This window comes from Heptranchias perlo, chromosome 23 (genome assembly GCF_035084215.1).
Source record: "Heptranchias perlo isolate sHepPer1 chromosome 23, sHepPer1.hap1, whole genome shotgun sequence".
Taxonomy (NCBI): domain Eukaryota; kingdom Metazoa; phylum Chordata; class Chondrichthyes; order Hexanchiformes; family Hexanchidae; genus Heptranchias; species Heptranchias perlo.
The window spans coordinates 13828849-13852289 of record NC_090347.1 but is presented as its reverse complement, the minus strand read 5'-3'; positions in this window follow the sequence as shown (position 1 = coordinate 13852289).

Sequence of the window (23441 nt, the reverse complement as noted above, 5' to 3'; positions counted from 1 at the left end):
TTTTAGTCAGTTATTTCTGCAAAACTTCCATACCTTTCTTCAGTTGTCTATTACCTTTAAAATTAATTCAGTACCCCTTCTATAACATTTATCTGGGAGCATAATGCAACTCAAAGTTCCATACCATTTGAGAAAACGTAGCCACAGACCAGTTACAGTGTACAACCATTATATTCAAACATGATTGTTATCAATAGGATAAGATATAAGTTTAGAAATGACCATTACTAAAAATGTAACTTTTTCTTTTTAATCAAATTTCTTACTTATTCTTACTTGATAAGTAAGACAAGAAAGGCTGTTTAATTTACCCCTTTGACTGGAGGTTAACATTGTCCTGAAATGATGTTTTCTCAAAGCAAGCTTTTCTATATTTATTTTTTTTTAACTGAAAGTTGCGACTGATATTAGTAATGGAAATTAAAACATCTTTCATTTCTGTGCATATTATTAACTTTCAGTACTCCCACATCAGCCATAACCTCAGCTACAGCAATGATACAATACTCTCTATACTGTCCTAATATTATACTTAACTCAGACATAAGAGTAACCTGTATTGGACCAACCATTCTGGTGGTCTCACTGATTCTGGTTTTCTAATCAGTGCCAATCAGGGTTGAATTAAGCAGAATGTTCCCAGTTCCTGCTATTTTGGTGGCTCTAATTCCCGAAAATGTTTTATGTTGATTGTGCAAAAGTCCACCCCTCTGGAATTTGAGAAGAGCTACGATGTTGATCCATTATAGCAGAGGTCTTGAGTTATGAGGAATGACTGGAGAAACTTGGGGCTTTTCAGACTTGAAAGGAGACAATTAAGAAGGGACCCTGTAGAGGTATACAAGAGTAAAGGATAGAGAAAAGTTAAATCTGCAATACTGCTTCAAGTTAAACCATGACATTAGTATAGGATCAAACTAACAAAAGACAAATTCATTCCTAATGTCAGGAAGTTCTTCTTCACGCAAAGAGTGATCAACACGTGGATGGGCTTCTGGGTAGAGCAGTAAAGTCAAAATCCCTGAAATCAGTTAACGAATATAGATGAATGCTGTAATGGGGGCAGTGTATATTTTACTGGCTGGATGAGATAGACAGGATGAATGGCCTTCTTCATATCATGTGATCCTGTGAATTTAGAACAATTTCTCCGTTCAATCTTAGAATCTTCAAATGGCATGGAAGTTCTTACATCGTCCCACACTTACTGCGAGGTTTTCAAGCTTCCCTTTAAATTCTCTCCCTACAATGTTGCCTTTACTTTGAATCCGACTATCTCTTCATCTCAGCCATTAGCTTACACACCTCAAGAGTGGAATCTCTCATTCTTGACACAACTGTTGATATATCAACTGTAACTTGCATTCGTTCCCCGATATTATCAAGCCTGGGCATTAATGATGGTGGGAACAAATATTTTGCTTTCCTTCCTTCAACACTTCTGATTCTTCTGGTTGAGTTTTTGAAAAAATTTTGATCTGCTTTTAAAACATGTTCTAAACTGTTGCCACTCTCTTGAAGTCCCCAAGCTTTGATGTAAGGGTCAATTCTCTATTACATTCAGATCATCAGTGGAGCTATTAGCATGCAGGTATACTGTGCTGTCACTAAAACTTGTAAACAATTTTACAACACCAAGTTATAGTCCAGCAATTTTATTTTAAATTCACAAGCTTTCGGAGGCTACCTCCTTCCTCAGGTGAACGATATGGATTTTCCACATCGTTCACCTGAGGAAGGAGGTAGCCTCCGAAAGCTTGTGAATTTAAAATAAAATTGCTGGACTATAACTTGGTGTTGTAAAATTGTTTACAATTGTCAACCCCAGTCCATCACCGGCATCTCCACATCGTCACTAAAACTGACATTCCATCTCTTTTGTCTATTTTCAAGCTCTCTTTTGCAGTTCAGAGGGTGACGCAGTGTAGGCCATGTCAGATGTTTTTTCATAGCCAGTGTTAAGTCATCAAGGTTAGTCATCTTGGTAATTTTTATCCAAACAAAATGAGGTCTCCTCAAATTGGGAGAGGCCAGCCAGCAGCCCAGGAAAGGATTGGATAAGATTGTACATTAAGAAGGACCAGACGTGTACCTATTTTAAGACTAAATTCTCCTATGTCCTTTCTCATATGTGCCTTTATGTTAACCACCAGTAAAAACTTGCAATTCAATCACCTCAGTGCAAACGACATTTGTGGATGGGAGAGTAGAGGAATTAAAAAAGGAGGGCAAACCAGAAACACAAACATGTTTATAATTATAGACAATGAGGCAAAAAAGTACTTCTTCAAGTAGGAGTAAAAATAATAGATTGTAAGTTTTTTTTAAGAGTAGCAAAAACTGAAGATTGAACTGTGTCTCCAGAATTTGTAAGGATAGTTTGTTAATTTGTCAAAAATGTAACTTTGGGCACTGGCGTTGAAGGCAGTGAGATTCAAATGATTGTCAAAGCTGTGATTTTGAATCAGGCCCTTTGAATGGAGTGCAGTGCTCCACCACTATTTAGAGCCAGCTGTGGGGATGTGATTTATGATGGTTAGGAAATACAGCCTTTAAAACACTCCAGCCCAAGCAAGCAAGCTGCACGCTGGCAGTTATGCCAAGTAAGAGCTGTACCAGTATCGAAACCAGAATGTTACTTGATGAGAATGGCTTTTAGTAACTCTTGTTTTGGTGACTGGAGTTTCAAATGAAAGATTCATACATTTGTAGTCGCAAAGCTTCAATAAACACAGGCCACATGACCAATCTGTTTCCTATTATAAAATGTTTTGTTATGTTACGATTGTCCTGTTCAAAAAAAAATTCACAAACTACATTTTCAAACTTAGTTTACACTGTCTGTCACAACAGAATGCCAATAAAAATATGGAGCAACAAACAATTTATTTTTGATTAGCTAAAAGTTTGCTCATTATCAGAAATCTCTTCTTTGGAGATTTCATTGCCCCTACTGCTGTTTGGAATTGCAGAGATCATTAAGTGATTTCTTATCAATGCAAACCCAAAATCTATTAGTAACTTGTGCACTGTGCAGCAAAGCTAGATCATGCATCTTAGTAAAATTGACAAGTTATTACATTGTTCACTGGCAACACATAATGATGGCCATTAAAACTGTCATATTCCATTTCAGAGATTATTAACCATCTTGGGGTTTAATTTCCCTTGGTATGGCACATTTGTGCGAGAATCCTTTGAGCGCTATGTTAACCCAGTTGTTAGCCTGTTTAAAACAAACTTGAATTCATTAAACCAGCAGACAAAGGAATTTACTGGGAATAGATAAAACCCTAGCTGGACAAGGAACAATTAAATATCACTGTTACCTTTTTGCTGTGACTTTTTAACATGTATTTCACTTTCAAAAATAATGTGTTTTCAAATATCCCATCAATGAACAGTGTGAACTCAAAACCAAAATGTATCGTATTCATTGGAGATCAGATTATGCTTCAATTACAAAAAGAAGAATAGCTAATCATTGGGCTAAATTCTGTTCTTTAAGGTGTGAAGGCATGACTCTAATGATGTATCCTTGTCTCAGTGCCTTGAGGCACTGTTTCAGCCATTCTGTTGGCAGCGTGAACTGACGCTTTGTGCTGCTTAATAAAATATTCATGAGCTAATTGGAATGTACTTCAAGCAGGCTTTTGTGTGGTGAATCAGAACTCCAGAGGCATGTCAGGGAGGAAATGGCCTTGGGTGACATAGCATAGATAATGTAGCCATTTCCTCCTAGGGCTAAAGAAAATGAAAAATATCTCCATAATTAAATTATAAACTTCAAAAGTCGCTCCCAGATGGCCCAAAGAGTAGCCGAGCCATGCCGGACCTGGAAGGCCCCAAGTTTCATCCCAGGTCTGCCCTGATCACAGCCACAATAACATTAGGGGTGCGACAGTTGGTCACAATAGCCCAAGGGTAAGCCAAGGCTCCTGATCATTATCCTCCTGCATGTGTGAGTTAAAGAAAGCAAGAACTTGTGGAAAGACTGGAGAGGCTGGGATTGTTCTCTTTAGAGCAGAGAAGCTTAAGGGGAGATTTAATTGCGGCGTTCAAAATTATGAGGGGTTTTGATAGATAGATATGGAGAAATTGTTTCCACTGGCAGGAGGGTCGGTCACCAAAGGGCACAAATTTAAGGAAATTGGCAAAAGAACCAGAGGGGAGATGAGAAGAATTTTTTTTTCGCAGCGATTTGTTATGTTTCACTGGAAGCAGATTCAATAGTAACTTTCAAAAGGGATATGGATAAATATTTGAGGGAGAAAACATTGCAGGGCTATGGGGAAAGAGCAAGGGAGTAGGACTTTCAAAGACCCAGCACAGGCCCGATGGGCCAAATGGCTTCCTTTTGCGCTGTATCATTCTATGATTCCATATAGTGCCTTTCATGACCTCAGGACATCCCAAAGCACTTCACAGCCAATGAATTACTTCTGAAGTGTAATCACCGTTGTAATGTGGGGATGTTGGGTGAGAACAGGTTCGGGCTTGTTCAACAGCCCATTGACACAAACTGTCAAGGCTCACATGTGAATGATGGTCATTTGGGAGAGGTACCAGAGGATTGCTGGGTGCTCGTGGAACCATATTCCAGTAGCGGGGAGAGGGGGAGATGGATACGGAAGAGGAAGAAAATTGGTAAGCAGAACAAGAAATAGTCTTCAGATATTTGACCCTTTGGAGCTGGTGTATTTTAAATTTTATTTTATAAACAATTACATTTTGATTAATTGTGCTGTCAATAGCAGCATGGTAATTGCAGCAAAAGGATCACTTTTGCATGGATCAGGCGGAATTGCCAGTAATTGGTTGGGACATTAAGACAGTGGGAAAATGGAGGAGCCAGAACATCTCAAACTTGATGTTCTTGCAGAATACATCTAGGTCATGAAACAAGACACATTTATGAGGGGATTGAATCCACAATGTGCTGTCAGATGTATCTCGTATGTGGATAAACGGCAAGGAGACCAACAATGTAACGTTTTATACGTTGGTGACATGTAAAAGTCTGAATAAAGTTAGAGGCCGAGAAATGCAACTTGCGCCCACAACGGGTGTAAAATCAACGGAGCGATGGCTCAGTGGAAAGGTATGTGCCGGACTGAGGCCTGAGCCAAATTCCAGCAAATGCGAGCTGTAGGCACAAAATGGGTGCCTTACCCATTTGTTAGTTGGGGAGGGTGGGATATCGGCTGCTGTGCTGAGCCAGCCAGCAGATCGGGTCGGGGACGGGCGGGGGGATGGAGGTGATATCGGGCCTTGAACAAACTGGCAGTGACATAGAATGTTTGTGTGGGGCCAGGAGAAGCACTTTGGTCCCAACAGAAATAACCACTGAAAATTTCCTGGGCAGCTTTTTTCAGTGGCCTCCAGCAGTCCCTGGTACAACTAGGCGGAGCACATACCACGCTTTTGTACCTGAATTTTGTATTCGGTGCCCTACAACTTGCTCACTTAAGGAGCCTAATGCCTGTTCCAAAAAGTCGTCCGAGCCGACATGGCGTCCAGCATAGTCACAAGCACCTTGGAATGTTTTACTACGTTAAAGGCGATATATAAATGCAAGCTGTTGTTGTTGGGTGCAGCAGATTGGGACCCAAAATTTGGAACCCATAGGCCGATTTTACGCCAAAAAAACGGGGGCCCTGAGTTGAATTTCTCCCCCATAAATTCTTCCTGACTTGTCCAAACTCAGCCTGATGATTGGTATGTCTGTTGCAGCATGTTTCTCCTTAGTTATTGTGTAGTCAGCAACATACACTACACTCCGAATACAATGAATATGTTATTGCTGAGGTCTGATTGCCTTTGAATCTGATCTAGATTGAGACGCAGCTCCCTTGAAGTGCCCAGCCATGGTCAGGCCTGAGTTCAAACAGAAATTAATAACTGACAATGGAAATCGCAGATGAATGGAGAGCTGTATTTGCACAGGCATGCCAGGATGTAATGCAGTCATTTCCCTTGTTGACACACTTTCCAACAGTGATACAGGTCAGGATCCACTCAGAAAAGTGAACTCGGAGCAGCACTACACGGCTTGTTATGGTGACAGACTGAACCCTGTCAAACAGGCCTAGATCTTGGCCTAGAAATTTGTCTGTGCAGTATCCGGGCATTGCGGGACCCAAAGTGGCACGCAGTGGGCATGTTCACTTCACACCTGAAGTGGGCCGCATGCCATGCTGGTTAGGGCACCCTGCTTATGCAAATCAGGGGGGGCCCAGTGCCTGCTTCAGGCTCCTTTGTAAGATTTGTTTGTGACTGATCGCAGCATGCACCATGCGAGCTATGGTCAGACTTAACGGGCGCCTAGCAACCAAACCAGCGGTCCTCAAAGGCCACCCAAAAGGAAAGTTTGAAGTAGTTTACTGACCTGATTGTGGAGCCAGGATGAGCAAGAGTGCTCCTCCTGGCTCTACATTAAATCCGCGGGCCGCTGCTGCCCTCCGCTCGACACCCTCCCGATTGCCTCCCCCACCCCCCTCCTCCCGGATTCACCCGAGGGCTTCAGCTGGCTTCCCAGCCGGCCAAATTCACTCCTCCCCACAACCTGCTTCTTGGGCCTGCAACTCGCTGGCACTATCCTAACGAGACTAGCGAATCAATTTGCTGTGGTCCTGCTGCCGGCCTCATTAGGCACGTGCAGTGTGTACTGCATCAGGATCGTGCCCCAATTTGTTGCGATCGAATTTCTAGGCCCATAGCTCAACCCTAGAGTGTCCTGAACACAGTCCATTCCAGAAATCCCCCTTTCAAGTAAGTAGATTAATTGAATGGAAGTGTTTACCATACTGTATTTAATCAGGCCCGGCACAGGCACGATGGGCCAAATGGCCTCCTTCTGTGCTGTATCCTACTATGATACGGGCCATGAAAAGTCCATTCAGCTCATCCTAGCTCATCCATCCATACAAACCCCATCAAAGCTTTCAACTGCTTCTTAAATGATTCCAGGATTTTACCTCCACTACCCTACCCAGTTCACTCCATACGTTGATCGTTCTTTATGCAAATTATCAGTCCCAAATCACATATTTGCAACTTCTCCAAAACAATAACGGATTGCATTTATATAGCACCTTTAAGGCAGAGAAATGACCCAAGATGCTTCACAGAGGCATAATCAGAGAAATGAGCGCTGAGAAGGAGATACTAGGAGGTGTACTTAGTCAAAGAACATGTTTGGAGGAGGGTCTTAAAAGAGGAGAGGGAGGTGGAAGAGTTTAGGGAGGGAATTGCAGAATGCTGGGCCTAGGTTGCTGAAGGCAAGACCACCATTGATGGAGTGAAATGAGGTGGGTGTGCTGGAGGAGGTTACAGAGTTAGGCAGGGGCGAGACTGGGATGGATGATAGGTGAGCGGGACTTGTGGGATAGGATACAGAGTTTTGGATGAACTGAAGTCTACATAGGATGGAGGATGGGAGGCCGGCCAGGAGAACAGTGGAATCATTGAGTCTGGCGGTGACAAAGGCATGGATGAGGGTACGGAGGAGGCAGGTGATGTTATGGAGTTGGAAGTTGTCTGTCTTTGTGATGTATATGGGGTCAGAAACTCAGCTTAGGTCAAACACGATGCTTGGGTTGCGTACAATCTGGGTTAACCTGAGACAGAGGCGAGGGAGGGGTACAATTGGAAGCAATGGTGTGGAGTTTGTGGTGAAGGCCAAAGATCACGGATTTAGTCTTCTCAGTGTTTAACTACATGTTTCCTATCTCGCACCAAGTCCCATTCACCCATCACCCCTGTGCTCGCTGACCGACATTGGCTCCCAGTCCAGGAACGCCTCGATTTTAAAATTCTCATCCTTGTTTTCAAATCCCTCCATGGCCTCACACATCCCTATCTCTGTAACCTCCTTCAGCCCTACAACCCTCCGAGATCTCTGCGCTTCTTCAATTCTTGCCTCTTGCACATCCCCGATTTTAATCACTCCAGCATTAGAGACCGTGCCTTCAGCTGCCTAGACCCGAAGCTTTGGAATTCCCTCCCTAAACCTCTCCGCCTCTCTACCTCGCTCTCCTCCTTTAAGACACTCCTTAAAACCTACCTCTCTGACCAACATTTGGTCATCTGTCCTAATACCTCCTTAGGTGGCTCGGTGTCAAATTTTGTCTGATAATCGCTTCTGTAAAGTGCCCTGGGACGTTTTACCATGTTAAAGGCGCTATATAAATGCAAGTTTTTGTTGTTTTTGTTGTTGTTGTGTCAAACAAGCAACCTAACAACACGGAGGCAGTGGAAGGGTTGAGAGAGGTGTTGTAAAGGTAATGTTGGTGTCATCATGTGGAGGCTGACCCCATGTCTTTGGATGATGTCGCCAAAGGGCAGCATGTTGATGAGGAAGAGGAGGGCATCATAGATAGATCCTGAGGGACTCCAGGTGTAACAGTGTGGGGCAGGAAGAGAAGCCATTGGAGAGTGGAACCAAATGAAGGAAATTCTACTGAGCTGGTCAACAAAAGTGAAGTGTTGGAGGAGGATAGCGTGGTCGACCATGTCAAAGGTGGTAATAGAAGGATAGAGGAAGGGGTGAAGATGTTGAGAAGCAAATACCATTCACGTTCTGCTTAGGTGCATTTTTTAAGAAAAAAGGAGACAGAAATTTTACATCTGAATGAAATTCACTTCCCCAGCCTAATCCCCTTGAGCTGTGTAGAAATGTATACAAGACAATTGTTATCAATGCAGTGATAAATCAAAATGATCTTTTCTGACAATGTGCAGCCCTCAGCCCTAAAACACGTCCAGTGCTACAGTAATAGTAAAAAGGAGTTAAGAGGAATTTCAAGCATTCCTTAACAAATTCACTACATAATTTACCACACGCATTGGGAGGACAATTGCTTTCAGGTTACAAAGCTGTGCAACTAAGCATATCATTCCATGATTGGCTATCTGGCCACTCTTATCAGCTTGGAGCACTGGCAGGAATCGAGGTAGCCTGACACACTTTTCCTGTAATTTTTAGTATGTCATCTGAACAGACAACAAAGATTAGAAGGTTAAAGGAGTGCCAGATAAGAATTTTTCTCTAGTTAATTTTTAGACTTTGTGTCGACTTCTAAATCCGCATTTTATCTTTGTATATGGTTTGTCAACTGTACCAGTAATGCTGGACGTGTAAGAATGTTAGAGGTTCACAGGCTGGTTGATATTTCCCTTGATAGTTCAGTCTGATTTGATCCAAGGTAAAGTCACAAAACTCGATACTCAAGCTTTTAAACAGCGCTAAAGGGATGTTATAAGAACGCATGGAACAAGGTAAGGTCATTCAGCCCAACTAAGTCCATTCCTTTCCATGGGTGCCCTAATATGGACTCTACCCAACTTACTGAATCCCAGGAAGGAGAAGAGTAGTCACAAATAAACATCCAAGAAGGTAAAGCTGTGTGTGACATGTCTCAAGATAATTGAACGTAATTCCCTCTTATCAATTCTACATTGTATAGTTCAGGTGTCAGCAGCATAGCACCCATTGATTTCCACACAGTATTTGCTCATCTATGTCTGTTTTTATCCTTAAAACTTCAAATCCCATTCTTAAGAAGACATTTATCTAGCTTTATATAAGAAGAAATTATATATATATATATATCTATCACTTTTTATATCTTCAGGGTGTCCCAAGCTCTTTACAGCTAAGAAAGTATTGTCACAGTTGTTACATAGGCAAACTCAGCAGTAGGCTACAAACAGAAAGGTCTCACAAACAGCAATGAGATAAATGACCAATTAATCTGTTCTGCTGATGTTGGTCGAAGGGGTAGAGTTAGGAACATAAGAACATAAGAAATAAGAGCAGGAGTAGGCGATATGGCCCCTCGAGCCTGCTCCGTCATTCAATCAGATCATGGCTGATCTTCGATGTCAATTCCACTTTCCCGTCTGATCCTCATATCCCTTGATTCCACTCGGGTCCAAAAATCTATCGATCTCAGCCTTAAATATACTGAACGACTGAGCATCCACAGCCCACTGGGGTAGAGAATTCCAAAGATTCACCACCCTCTGAGTGAAGAAATTCCTCCTCATCTCAGTCCTAAATGCTGACCCCTTATCTTGAGACTATGCCCCCAAGTTCTGGACTCTCCAGCCAGGGAAACAGCCTCTCAGTATCTGCCCTGTCAAGCCATCTAAGAATTTTATATGTTTCAATGAGATCACCTCTCATTCTTCTAAACTCCAGAGAATATAGGCCCATTTTACTCAATCTTTCCTCATAGGACAACCCTCTCATCTCAGGAATCAATCTAGTGAACTCTCGTTGCACTGCCTCTAAGGCAAGTATATCCTTCCTTAGGTAAGGAGACTAAAACTGTACATGGTACAGTTTTAGTCTCCTTGTACAATTGTAGCAAGCCTTCCTTACTCTTGTACTCCAACTGCCTTGCAATAAAGGCCAACATACCATTTGCCTTCCTAATTGCTTGCTGTACCTGCATTAACACGAGGAGAACTCTTCTTTGAATAATTCCATGGGTTCATTTACGTCCAACTGAGCAGACAGACAAAGCCTCAGTTTAACGTCTCAACCGACTGACAGCACATTCAGCAATGCAGCACCTCCTCAGTACTGCACTGGTGTCAGTCTAGATTACATTCTCAGGTCCTGGAATAAGGCCTGAACTCACAACCTTCTGACTCAGAAGTGAGAGTGGTACCACTGAACCAAACAGACACTATAAGGCACTATAGTCTGCTTTTGCTGGGAGTTATTCCATTTATTTACTACTTTGAACAAAAAGAAATTTCTGCCAGCCCCTAGTCTTGCTTGAGGCTTGTTAATTTTGTATGGATGCTCTCTCTTTCTGCCATCATGTTTCAAGTTAAAAATAATCCGGTGGCATAGTCCACTCCTTCCAACATGTTAAATTGTCATTAAAAAATGTAACAAAATTAAAAACCTTTGGAGAAATTTTCACCATCACCACCTGGACACGAGTCTGGTGGAATGGATTGCCTGTTTGTAGTACAACCCACCTGGTTTTCATCCCATTGAAATCAATGGATGGGCGGGCGGGCATTCTTATCACCCAGGTAATGAGGTGAAACATATCCCCTTGTTTCTGGAAAGTAATTAGAGTAGAAACCACAATAATTCTCGATAAAGGTCCACCAGTTCCGTGAAAGAGATGTAAACAACAAAAACTTGCATTTATATAGCGCCTTTAATGTAGTAAAAAACGTCCCAAGGCACTTCACAGGAGCACAATCAAACAATATTTGATAACGAGCCACATAAGGAGATATTAGGACAACTGACCAAAAGCTTGGTCAAAGAGATAGGTTTTAAGGAGTGACTTAAAGGAGGAGAGAGAGGTGGAGAAGTTTAGGGAGGGAATTCTAGAGCTTAGGGCCGAGGCAGCTGAAGGCACGACCGCCAATGGTGGTGCGATGAATATCAGGGCTGCACAAGAAACCAGAATTGGGAGGAGTGCAGAGATCAGTACACCAGTAATGTACATTCTTTCCAGAATTTGAAAGACCAGGATAATTAATGTTCCCTCTCAATCTTCCTTTCTGATCTGACTCCAGAATGCCTTCAGTATGAGGAATCAAACCGGTGGTGGCTGCCCGTTTCAGACTAGAATTTAGATTTGTGCATAGCAGTTTAGCTCTGGATTCCTGGAGCTCAGGTGCATGGCAGGATGTGTGTTGGGCAAATTACACCATGATGTCATTTGCTTTAAAGTTGAGTTTGTCATCATGCTGACACCAGAACATTGCATGTATCCAGGGACTGGGGACAAGCTGCCGAACCTTAGAGAAAATGAACGCGATGAGTGACAGTACAAACTAGGTCAGTACGAACGTCCTTTACTTAAAGACAAACCCGATCTCACATCACAATGTGCAGTATTAATACATCCTTCAATCACTTCCTTTTCTTTGAAAATTGTTACTTTTAGTTTAGTTAGATTTGCAAAAATTCATTTTATCATGAAATAGAATCCGATGACATAATTTCATGAGAACTCTCTCTCCACACAGGAAGGCATGTGAAGGGAAAAGACATTTTTTCCCCATATGTTCAAAACTCAGCTTAGTTACATTCAGTTTCTGCTGGGCACAAACTAAAACGGACTGGGGCTCTCTGCAGCACCAGGTGATGACTGGGAAACTGCAGCAGAGAATATTAATGTGCAACCCTGTCAGTGGGAGATCAGTGAGGTAAAGAAATGGGTAGGTTGAGAGCTTCCTCTTAACTGTTCTTTTTTACAATGTAACCAGTTGAAATTTGTATATATGATCACCATCACAATTTTATTTATAACTAAGATTTTAACAGATGTTATCTACTAATAATTTCTATTTTGTTTGTTCTCTATATTAATTTATTTTTCTTTCTATAATGTTGGGTTCAGTTTGCTATATTCTGTAATTATCCTTCTTTCACAATTCCTTTGAATGCTTTACAATGTTTACTTGTGCAAAATTGCATTTATCTTTGTATTTAGCAGATAGGATGAAATGATGTACTGACCTCTTAACAGCATAAATTGTGCTTATGGCTGAGATATTAAAATTGAGAAAGTTATTACACTTAAAATAGGTTAATGCTTGCGTTAAAATAGTGGACATGTTGCATGATTGCATTAAGTATTCATCCAGTAATTTTGCCATAGGTCATTTCCAGTTTTATATTAAAACAACCAATACGGCTGCTGTACTTTTCAGAGAGGAAGGTGAGAGTGTGGTGAAGTCTGAGGGTATCATATTGGGAATGAAAGCTGGGGAAGTGGGACTTTTATGGGGAGCAAGAGCTAATATAATGGGGTCTTAAATCTTGGGAGCCAGGACTTATTTTTTTTTTCATGTTACACAAGAATTTGCTCCTGAATTGTGTACAATTTCTGTTGCAGTCAAGTTAGAAACACCGCTGAAAATGAATGAGAGAAACAGGTTGTGTGCTAACTGTGAGTTCCTAACTGTGAACACTAGAAGGGAGAATTAGATGGAATGTAAAACCTTTTGGTCTTTGCACAGTTTTGACTATTTGTTAACCAGATGATGGAGTTTTCCGAAAGGGTCCATTTAAAAAGTACAATCCCTCGCATCTGATAGAAGCTTCATATACACACAAATAACCTTAAAAAAATTAAATAAGAAGGCAGATTGAAAATTTGAATTCAGTTTAAATAAATCTGGAAATAAAAAGCTGGTATCAGTAAAAGTGACCATGAAGCTGTTGGGATTATTGTAAAAACCCACTGGTTCACTAATGTCCATTAGGGAAAAAAACCTGTTGTCCTTATCAGGTCTGGCCTACATGTGACTCCAGTCCCACACCAATGTGGTTGACTCTTAATTGCCCTCTGAAGTGGCCGAGCAAGCATTAAGTTGTACAGGGCAACTTTGTTTCTATTGGTTTTTGCAAGATCCTTATTCTTTCTGGCCTAGTCTTCCTCCAAGAGCTGAGTGAATGTCCTTCACTTTGGATCCATCTGAACCACAGAAACAAATTCCTCTAGGTCTAACATTTTGATTAACTAGTAATGACAAGGGGAATGGAGAGCAAAGAAATTACATTCACAAATATCATAATATTTCCAATTTTATTCAAATTCTTAATGATGAACCAAATGGTAGGAATGACAGAAATCCTCTTCAGTTTCAAATGCCCACATCCTATCCCATTCTAAGTCCCGTTTACTTATCGCCCCTGTCTTCACTGACCTCCATCAGCTTCTTGTTCCCCAAAAAATCCATGTCTTTGTTGACAAATCGTTCCATGGTCTCACTGTACCCTACTTCTGAAACCTCCTGCTATATCCCAGCCAGCCTCCGCCATTCTGCTGATTCTTATCTACCTAGTGTCCCCTCTCCCTCTGCTCCACCATTAGTGACACAGCCATATTGGCCCTGCACTCCGGAATTCTCTTCTCAAACCTCTCTTTCGCTACATCTCTCCCCTGCCTTTTAAAGATCCTCTTTGAGGCTTACCTGTTTGACCATGGCCTTTGGTCACCTGCCCTAACTCTTCTACTAACTTCTGCTCGGTGTTCCCCTTTCGTGCAGTGCAAGTTGTTCTTTCTATTGCTGTGGACTGCCCCCATGTTCACTTCTTTTAGTTTTCTGTTCCCGCTGTGCTCAACTGTTAATGTTAATTCATGGCTACATGCAGGCCATGCAATCCAGGGTGTAAATGACACATTTCTTTACTAAATGCAATACTGACACAGTATCTGGTTTTGGTGTCATAAGAAAACAGTAAAGCAGAGTTTATATAACTAGTAAGAAAATACTACAAAAACAGCCAGCCAGACGCCTTCAAATAAGAAGCTAACCAGTGTTTTTAAGGTAGTATTTGTTTTTGTTTTGCAATTAAATTTAATTATTGCCATGTGTGCACCTGGTCCTTCCTCAGAGTCCTTTCGAAGCATTTTACGTAACACTGATTAATTAGACACGGAGAGTCATTTTGCAGGTTTCTTGACAGAATGCCACTGATTAAACAATTATCTTAATTTGCTGTTATAAGGGTTCCTATTTTTGTTAGTTAAGGCCACTATAGTGCTCATCAGGCAAGTTTGGAAAATTTCCAGGAGTGCCCCTATAGAATTTACTGAAATGATCTGCTGTTCAAGTTGTGTCATTTACTGTATAAGGTGGTGTATAAATCACACTGGACTATAAGTTCCATCTCTAGATTTCAATAGCAACAACTTGCATTTATATAGCAGTCCTCACGTAGAAAACAGCACCTCAGAGTATGTTACAGCGAGATGGGCAGTGAGTAGCAAGGAAAAAAATAGGAAACAAAGGGAGGGGTGAAAGCACAGTCAAAGAAGAAGGTTTAAAGGAGCCTTCTGAAAGCAGGAAGGGAGGTAACGAGGTGGAGGGACTTTGGAAGGGAGTTCCATGTTTTAAAAACATGCTTCACAAATCATTGGCATCAAATCATACTGAGGTAAAATTGACCTTCTTATAGACAGAGGTTTTAAAAACACAAACATCAAATATAACTTCAACACCTTTTAAACTGTAAATATTAAAATACTATTCTAAGCAAATTAAAATGTCTGGGAGACGACATGTCCTGAATCTATATTAACAACTATAGAAAATTAAACATATCTTGAGTGAATGCAAAGAAATGAATCAGTGTTTGTATAATAAAACCTCTCGTGCTGTCTATCCTAATATAACAGTCATCTGTCAGAAAAGACTGCAAAATAGCACAGAATGAACAGTTTCCGATCTCTCTTCCATTGAAATGCCACTAGCTCTGTTATGCTCCATTACATTCAACCATAGTCACTTAGCTCCACTCCTTCAATTGTTTTAAGATATTAAGATGATAGCCATTCAGACAGTCAGGCGCAACATATGACAGTGGACTGCTCAAACAATGGCTGCAACAAGGAACCATACAACAGTGTGTTAAGAGAAACGGAAGGAAAGTTATAGAGGGTTATGAAGAGGGAAAAGCTAAAGACAGTGGCACCTGAACTTAATGTGGTTAAAACACAAATACAAAGAATGGCATCAAATTTAATACAGTATGTTAAGCTGTGGGTTTGGTATGGGAACAGACAATGAAAGCAGAATTTAAGATTATCAGTAACTTGACTGGCAGTGGTATATGCTCATCCAATAGTTTTTACTTTCCACGTGTTATTTGTTATAAAATGTAATGTGTGCTGCTCTCTGTAAAGTTGCTTAAGTGTCACACAGTAGAATGTCCTTTCACATAGTGATGAGTATTTGCCTCAGAGAGTTACCACACCACCTCCTCCTTCTTGTCTGTGTCTCATTCTTTTGATGAGGAAGTTAGGACAAAGCATGGCGGAGGAATGTCAAGGAATAGGGATGATGGAGGCAACAGATGGGATTAAACAGTATCTAGAAACAGCAGCATTCTCCACATTTTCCAGTCAGCCCACATCTAATGAAATGGCTGATCCTTCTTCCCTTTTCTGCCAGTTTTCGCCCCTCTTCACCTCTTTTGAAGGCATCAACTGCCCATCGGGGTAAAGTTCCACTGGCACTCTCCACAACCCGCCCAAATGACCATACATGAACCAGGACTGTGAGTAATTACAGGCTATTGAACCATGAGGAGATCAGAGCCGAGCCTGAATGAATCCCTCACCGACATCCACTTATACATTTCCGAGCAGCAGTCACTAGATAGTGATCAGGAGCATGAACTTTGCCCAAATTTCCCCTTCCCTAATTCAGTGGCACTGAAGCCAAGTTTAACACTCCTACTTGTCAGCTCAGCTGTGGGTCTATGTGGGTGGACTGTGCACTGTTTTATCCACTCAGCCATCGAGGGAACAGGGAAATAATCTTAGTCAAACATCCCCAAATGCAGTGTGAGGGTCATCGCTGTGTTCTGGAGTTAGTCTCCTTACTGCCTCTCTTTCCCCAAAAAATATGTACAATCCACCCTGTAAAGAACCCTACCCATTTAATTTCCTGAGGGAAAGTTCTGTGTAAATGCTCTCTGGTCCCCAAAGGTAAAAGAACCAAAATAGCACATTCATTTGCATTCAAATTCATCTGTCATTCTTCAGAGCTGTGGATTATTGTTTATCTTCCTTACATTTGCCATCCGGTCCTGCAGCTTAGCATTATATCTTCTCCAAATGGTTTCTGAATATTTTGAACAGCAGGGAACTCCAGAATAGGCCCCAATGGAATTTTAATAGTGACTGCTCCATTTATCATCACCTTCTGCTTCCTATTTCTTTGCCAGTTTTCAATCCAGTTCATTTTCTATGACTTCTATGAGCCTTAACCTTTTCTATAAGCCTCTTAAGTGGAACTTGATCAAATGTCTTCTGAAAATTCAAGTAAATTAGAACCACTTAATAGTCCTCATCCACTAGTTCAGTCAAGAATTTGAGCAGTTTAGTGTGGTATGAATTCTCCTTATGCCTCTATGCTCCTCAAATGAGCTTTCATAATATCCCATATAATGTTCGCAAGCTTCACCACACATGTCAGACCAACTGGACTACTTTTTCCTGACTTATTTCTCACTTTTTTTTGAATATCATTTGTTATCTTCTCGTTCTTAGGTACAGCTCTTGTGTTTATGGAATGCCTAAGAATATTAACTGGAGCCTCATCTATTTTCTGCTTCATTTCCTTAGGAAATCTAGGATTATCCCAGTTGGCATAGGTGCCTACTAGTCAGTTAAATGAGCCATGGGCAATGACTGGGTCATTAACAGACATATTGTTAACAATATTGATGGCAATGCACACCATCTGCACATCTCTTGAATCGAGATCTTTCCTATTAGTTTAAAAATCTGCATTGTTGACACATGCCGATGGGTACATAGTTACACTAACGTACCTCGAGATTTTGGGGAAATCAGCAATGACAAAGGATGCTTTTATTATCTGTTGCTGCTACAAGAATATTGAAAAACTGACACAGTTAACAAAGCAGCAGTTGCTTAAGAAACGAGTGGACATTGCTGACCGTTGCTCTAGCAGGAGTCTGAAAGGTGCCAGTGACGTTGTCGATGTCCAAGTACCCCTGGTGGTCAGGAGTCCAAGTCCTGATCGCTATTCAGCAACTGCCTTCAGAAGCGCGTGTGTGTGTGGATATTGGATGGAGATAGGAGCAGGCTTCTACGTGCTACTAAATTAGTCTACGGACACTCACTGTCCAGCTCACACATGGAGTGTGGTTACTTCAGCAAGGTATTTTTTTAACATGAAGCGGGAAGATTTTCTACCAAAGTGGCCGAATCGTATTCTTTTTTAACAACACTTTTATAATTTAATTCGAAGTGGTGAACATAGGAAATCTTCCTTCGGTGTTTACAATGCCATTAACAGAATGTCTACAGGAAATTTTCTCCCAGTCTTTGGTTTGATCTTGCTCTGCGCTGCCATTCATAATAACCATTCAATTCCTGTTCCTGTGCCTGGATGTATTGAATCATCTGAGGACAGCGTATACAGGAAATTTGGGTGGGAAGGAACGCACGCCCATAAGGGAGCCTCCTGATTTTCCATCCATTACTCCCAGTCACAGGACAGGAAAATATATCCCCCTATTCTAATGCGAGCCCAATTTTGCCCAACGCACCCCATGATTTACAAGAGTCAGAATGAAATTACTGGGCATGGTTGAACATCGTGAATAACAAAGGTTCAAAAACATGAAGGAAGCACAACCACGACTGTCCAGACTGATTGCAAAAAATGTATGCGCCTTTCCAACTTTTGGTGACGGTACAATCTCGAATAAAGAAAATGTAGTGGGGGGATGGGAGGGGCTCACCTCATGACATGCCCACCAGATGGCTGTGGTGTTTTTCATGGCAGTAATTCCCGCACAGATGGTAGGAGAGACTCAACAACTGCCAGGTGGAAACTGAAATGTGTGTGTTCAGCTGGCAGCACCAGCCAGGGGTTTTATCTGTTTACTGTTCGTTCACCAGAGCTCAGCAGAAATGATAAGTATCCAAGAAAGCAGACACTGCCGACCCTGTGTGTGAGCTCAGTTAATCCCAGCACTATCCGGGACTTGTTGTCTTCCTGCTTCTCTGAGGCAGAAAAACTAAAAGAGGTTTCCCAATTTATAAAATGAGAGTCCTTGTAATTTTTTGCTTTTTACACACTTATAATTTATTCATTAGCATAATTATATGTGTCAAAATGGGTATGCATTTTAAATGCATGATTAATACTTCCAATATTTAAATGCATGATTAACACTTCCATCCCTTTTTCACTCATGAAATCCTCGACCCTCTCAAGAGCGATATTGTAAGTTTTTAATATAAACTATCCTCTCAGTTACAGACAATTTAAAATAATTGATCACTTTTCAAATAATCTCCCTGATAATTTTATAGGAATTTTACACGGACAAAATCAACCAATCCAGAAGGCCTGATTTATGAATGAATCAGCCAGTAAATGAGCTACTGCAATCAAATTTAAACAACTTCATAAAGAAATCTGTTGCATTAGTCAAAGGGACAATGGGTCGGATTTTGCTGTGACTGGCACTGTTCATTAGACTTGCACTTGCCCACAGACTTTCTGTGGGGTTTTGCACGGCAAGTTCCTGTCAATGGGACAGCCAAATGGCACGGCGCCCTCTACAGGGCATCTGGGACCTGTATGAACAGGGCAAGCAGCTGTGTATCTCCGTAATGAAACAGATTGAAGCATCGTTGATAAGCAGCGCAGAGACTGAATCAGGTACAGTAAGCGAAATAAAGAGAGAGAAAGAAAGATTGGATTAATGGACAGAGATAAAAGAGACAGAAACAAAAAGTTAATTTTTTGTTTAAATGTCCAACAATAATTAAAAGCTGAAGGACTAAGACTCCACACTTGTAAAAATTAATTCTCAGTGCCAGAGAGGTTGTTTGGCAGTAATTAAGACTTACCACACCGTTAAAAGGGTATTTACACTGGAATGGACAAGCCCTAACTTTTTTTGGCAAGTTTAATCTGTATCTATGAGGTAAGTACAGGAACTTCACGTTGTTCAATACATTTGAATGGTGAGTCAAACGGCGAGGAGGAGTTTTCATGCAGCTTTTGGAGGAGCATCACATCTCGGACAGCAACTTCCGGATTTCCACGTTTAACTGCACGTGTGCGGTCGCCGGTAGTTACTGTCCGATTTCCACTAACACTGTTAGCCTCACCGTTATTTTTACAGCAAAATCTGGCCCAATATACTTTTATTAGCTTGTTTCTTTGTTGCTTTACTACAACAAAGGAAAAGGAACTCTGGAACTTCAACTGAATACCTTTGCACTAGTAAGGAATATAGTGATCCTACAAGTGTTCTTAATGTGCAAGACAGTCAGGCCATCGAAACATTGAAGCTGGCTTGACTCCTATTTTCAATTAAAAAAAGAAACCGCCTTCAGAAAATTCATGTGTAACAAAGGCTGATCATTTTTTTTTTCTTTGTATATTTGCAGTAATAAAAATAATGACTAAAAACAGGTACATACAGTTCCGTCTACACCTTGAAGAGAGGTGCAGAATTTGTGCCCACGTTTAAAGGGAGATCCTTGCAGGGGTACTTTCAGAACCAATTACTCCAGCTCACGTTAGCATGGCAACATGGAAGGTAAAGGTTTTTTTATGCTACTTCAGAAACTTGCTTCACCCATGGTCTTAGAAAGCACACCCTACTGCACCAGTGTGGTTTTTCCATTTCCCACACAGCTGGCATAATGAGAAAAACTGTCAATTTAGCCTCAAGCGGTACTGAATTGTAGGCAATTTTGCATCCTGAACTTACAGCTGTAGAGATCTGGGTTGACATCACCCAGGATTGTTTTTCATAGCCCCCTGATAGCAGAGAGGAAATTTTCATCCCATTAGCCTGGGCTCAATTAGAAACTTTGAAGCCCCAGAAGTGAAAGACTGTGCTCTAACCTCTACACTACTCAGTCCCTCACAGCACTCCAGTGTCTTTGAAATAGGATGCAGAATCTTGCAAATGACCACATGACCATCCTTTCAAACTGTTTTTCTGCCAAAGATAAAAAAACCTTACTCCATCTCCCCCAGCCTGGTATGTTTGATCTAAAGGGTGTTTTGATAGTAATCCAGTGGCATGAGTGCTCTTATGTCAATGAGCTGGTTGTGAATTTTGGCAGAGAAAAACACATGTTAGGACTTTTTCCTACTGATGCAAATCACCAGGATATTGGACCAGCACAAATATTGTTAAGATATGTATCACCTTACCGTTGGTAATATTATTGTCCTGCACTATATTAGTGTCTTGTTCCATAGTTTGTTGTCAGGGTAATGTAGAAAGAAACTGATGCAATTGAAATGAACAATTGTTTTAATAAGATCAGAAACAAAAGACAATTCACATCAGTGCCTCATTAACAGCCTCTTTGTTTTTGCATGAAGACCAGTAAGGTTTAAGATAATGGATGCAAACCATTTTTCTCAGAGTTCAATTCCTAAGCGCAAAATTTTGCTTTCACATTATCCTTCTAAGTGGCAGGTATTTTTATTTTAAGTTTCTGTTGGAATGTCATGCAATGTTCACAGATTCATGGCAGATATGAACATTATATTTATCAATGTCCAAATGCACACATGTTGGTTGCACTAATTCTGAAGTATGTTTCCTCAAAGCTTTTCAAGGTTACCTGAATTGTCCCTTCAGTATCTATAAGAAAGAGTAAAAAAGTCATAGAATTATAGAATGGCTAAAGCACAGAAGGAGACCATTTGGCCCATCGAGCCCATGCCGGCTCTTTGTAAGAGCAATCCAGTTAGTCCCATTCCCCCGCTTTTTCCCCATAGCCCTTGAAGTATTTATCCAATTCCTTTTTGAAAACCACGATTGAATCTGCATCCACCACCCTTTCAGGCAGTGCATTCCAGATCATAACTACTCACTGCATAAAAAAGTTTTTCCTCATGTCACCTTTGGTTCTTTTGCCAATCACCTTAAATCTGTGTCCTCTGATTCTCGATCATAGAATCATAGAAGTTACAACATGGAAACAGGCCCTTCGGCCCAACATGTCCATGTCGCCCAGTTTATACCATTAAGCTAGTCCCAATTGCCTGCACTTGGCCCATATCCCTCTATACCCATCTTACCCATGTAACTGTCCAAATGCTTTTTAAAAGACAAAATTGTACCCGCCTCTACTACTGCCTCTGGCAGCTCGTTCCAGACACTCACCACCCTTTGAGTGAAAAAATTGCCCCTCTGGACCCTTTTGTATCTCTCCCCTCTCACCTTAAATCTATGCCCCCTCGTTATAGACTCCCCTACCTTTGGGAAAAGATTTTGACTATCGACCTTATCTATGCCCCTCATTATTTTATAGACTTCTATAAGATCACCCCTTAACCTCCTACTCTCCAGGGAAAAAAGTCCCAGTCTGTCTAACCTCTCCCTGTAAGTCAAACCATCAAGTCCCGGTAGCATCCTAGTAAATCTTTTCTGCACTCTTTCTAGTTTAATAATATCCTTTCTATAATAGGGTGACCAGAACTGTACACAGTTCTGGTCATCCTTCCGCCAATGGGAACAGTTTCTCTTGATTTACTTTATCTAAACCCTTCAATAGGATTTACAATTTATTCTTTCGGTCTTTTCATAATTTGGTCTAATCTTGTTCTCAAGGTTATGTAGGATGGTTGATAAGGATGTTAAGTGGGTTATTTTTGTTGCAGAATTCCAAGGCAAGCAAGTAACTAAACTCTTTTGAAGGCAAATCTTTCATGTAGAGAAACACACAAATACAAAATTGTCCTTCTCCAAAACGAAGTTTATTTATGTTATCAGAAAGAATTCAGTGAGACCGCACAGTTCGTTTAAATAGCGGCTGGTGGATCAGGTTATTGAGATTGAATTTTTGGCGTACTGTACATGTTATGGAGGGTCACACTACAACCAAATCCACGGGATCTTTATTGGCCATTGTCAAAGCAGCCATTTTACTGGTTCTTCTGAAGGATGGCCAGCTCCCAGCAGAACCCCATCACCATTAAACCTCTATCTCAAAGACTGTTATGTATGAAATTAAATCACCAGGTAGATCCTCAATCTACAGCTGCCTGCTTTAGAAGTTAAAATCCATCTCAACTCACTCTTAAAAATGAAGGGGTGGAAATTCCTCGGAAATACTCCCATTCCATCGACATTACAGCAGTTTACGGACGTAAAAGGGTTTTCCATCACATTCCCGGTGAAGAGAATTTCCCAGCTGAGTTCATGAGCCCCAGGAATCACTAATGACTTATCCTCATTTAAATTATTTCAGACAGATTAATGTAACACGTAATTTTATGTAATTCCCTCTTTAACTCTTTCTGCCTCTGGAGAGCTAAATAGTTATAGTACCATACCAACTCTCTTTCTCTCTCTTTCTGTGCCTTCCCCAAACTGGGATTGGCAATTGGTGCAGTCCATCATGAGTGTTCTGGTTGACAAGAAAGAAAAACGACACAGTAAATTCCCTTAACAGCCTTCCACAGTGGCCATCCACAACCCACTTCATGCCAAGGTTGAGCACCTTGTGTGTCACACACTTCACTGCGGCACTTTTTGTGCCATTGACCAACTGAATAGGTTCCTCTGCCTGATGCGTCTCCATCAATCGTTACACATTGAAGGCTGAGCAATAGCTGCGAGTGACCCTCATCTGTTTTGGCCCACTCGTGATTCTGGCAAATGACCTTTGTCAGGCACAAGTAGTTTCGAGGAACCCCAGTTGGATGTGTTGTGGAAACCAATATCCCAGGCATACTCAAGACTTTGTCAAGGATGGGACTGCCTTAGGATCAGAGGTGTGACTCTGACACAAACGTCCAGCTTTTTAACCCCATAAGCTTTGGGCTGGCATATAACAGAGTTTTATAGTGGCAAAGTGCCTTTCTAGCCAGTTACAAAGCGTAATATATATCCTATATAAAAGGTAATTTGTGACAGGAGGCAA